Raw genomic sequence first — 2053 nt, 5'->3', positions numbered from 1 at the left:
TTTGATAACCGAGAAATCCGTCTGTGACCCGCCCTTTGGATCAATCACAGCCTTCTAAACTCGGTGGATAATGGGCCCGCCCCTCTACCCTTACTCATTAAATTCTGATGGATGAACGGTGAATCAAGAATGCCATGGTATATTGTTATCCTTGATATCATAAATTCGCAAATTTGTGATTTTTAAGTGATAGAGTTCTCTGCTCCTAGCACATGTATTTGACCTGGGGGGAAATTGAAAGTAGTTGTCTAGTATTACACTTAGGTGGTAAATGTGATGAGCATTTTCTGTAAATGATAACATTCGTTTTGAGCAACCAGATCTTGATAGTAGGTAGGTCTTTCCTCAATTTTTCAAACTTTTCCCCATTCAGCTTCCTGTTATATTTCTTCTCCATCAACGTCCTCATCCTGGGGCTGTCTTCCCTGATTTATCAGTATGCAACTTAAATTTCAAAACCTTTTGGTTGGATATGAATATACCTTTGTACTTTTGTTATTTTTGATTTGATGATACAAAGAGAATTATGTTGGCTGGTGTGGAGATGACAACTTATTTGATCGTATTAACAGGTGAACTGGGGAGTTGGTGACAATGCTGCAATTCTTTCCTGTGAATATGGTTATATAATATGTGATAATGTGCTTTAAGAGTGTGTGTATTTTTGATGGTGAAACACTGAAGAAGAGCACAGTTGGTGTTTTGGACTTTAAACTCTAGTATCCCTCCTACTCTCTTTTGATGTAAATAGTAGTAGTACATACTTATGTTTTGATATCAGTTTTTAGTCGACGATAATCTATGCTTTGAATTTCCTACTTTTGTCATGCTCTTGTAATTGTATTTAGTCAAGTGAATGGTTCACTCCAGGGGTTGTCACAAGATGGATGAATAACTGGACCTCGAAAATGTCAATTTAATATTTCTATTTCATACTTAGAAAATTAATCAACTCAAAACTTTTATTTAAAAATATCTCTAATTTTTTATAGTGAAATGATTTTAAAAAGTTAACTGAAGTATCAAGGTTTAAAAATTAGTAATTGGTTTTTATTTGGTTACAATTTTACCACTTTCTCATGATTGTACGAGTTTTAAAATTAAAAAAGTATACCTTTTAACAAAATTCAAACACCAAGATAGTAATATAATAATATTAAAAGATGAAATTTGGATTTATTCCATTGTAAATGTAAATACTCAATTTCAATTTTGAATTGCGTGTATATCTAATTAGATAATTTTCTCTATAATAAAGAATTTCAATTTTGAATTGTGTGTATGTGTAATTAGATAATTTTCTCTATAATATAGAATTTCAATTTTGAATTGAGAGTAATTAAGTTTAATTTATTAATTATTAGTTTATCTTTATCTTGTCCGTTTTCCTTCACATTAGCTACCCGTAACGTACGTATTAACTGCCCCACGTCCCAAACCCCATAAGCCTGACACGTGTTCCCTTTCACTCATTTCCCTGCACGTACTAACACTACACACACATGCACCAATATTATGATGAAGTTTTAAAAATCCACATCCAACCTTTTCAATTTAAAAACAAAAAATTACTCCCTCCATCCCTTTTTATAAATAGTTGGTCTATAATGCTTGTCATTTCATAAAATCAATGCATAAATTACCATATTGTTCCTTTTTTACACTTGTGAGTTATTAGCCGTAAAAAAATATATTTGACTAACTTAGAAAAGCTAAGTAAATGATTCATGTTCATTGACTAAAATTAATTAATCAAAAATAAATTAATTCATATTCATTGATTGAAAACTTGAGTTCCAAAATAATTAAATAAGGGTAGAAGGGTAAAATAACATCATTTCTTAATGCAAATGTGATACGCTAAAATTACACCTCCCTAAAGAAGTATAAGCGATCGTTATCAAGTAAAGAACCCAACTTGTAGGTTGGGGTCGATCCCACGAGGAAAATGGTTTAGACTTTACTTTAACCAACAATTATATTCAATTAGCCAAAGTACTTCCAGAAACAAGTAATAAAAAGGGGGGAATTTGTAAAACAAATTGTAAGAATT

At 31.3% G+C, this 2053-nt stretch overlaps 1 protein-coding gene across 1 annotated transcript in view; it reads left to right on the top strand.

The window, feature by feature from the left end:
- The window catches only part of LOC107061444 (F-box protein CPR30-like), a 3171-nt gene extending 2379 nt beyond the window's left edge, over positions 1 to 792 (top strand). The window contains exon 3 of the mRNA XM_015310707.1: positions 573 to 792. The gene's annotated coding sequence lies outside the window, so the exon portion shown is untranslated. The remainder of the gene's footprint in view (positions 1 to 572) is intronic.
- Positions 793 to 2053: the final 1261 nt, after the last annotated feature.

Source organism: Solanum tuberosum, unplaced genomic scaffold (assembly GCF_000226075.1).
Source record: "Solanum tuberosum cultivar DM 1-3 516 R44 unplaced genomic scaffold, SolTub_3.0 scf00139, whole genome shotgun sequence".
In the NCBI taxonomy this organism is placed as follows: domain Eukaryota; kingdom Viridiplantae; phylum Streptophyta; class Magnoliopsida; order Solanales; family Solanaceae; genus Solanum; species Solanum tuberosum.
Note: the sequence above shows the minus strand (reverse complement) of the source record. Positions and strands in the feature narration are given on the sequence as shown.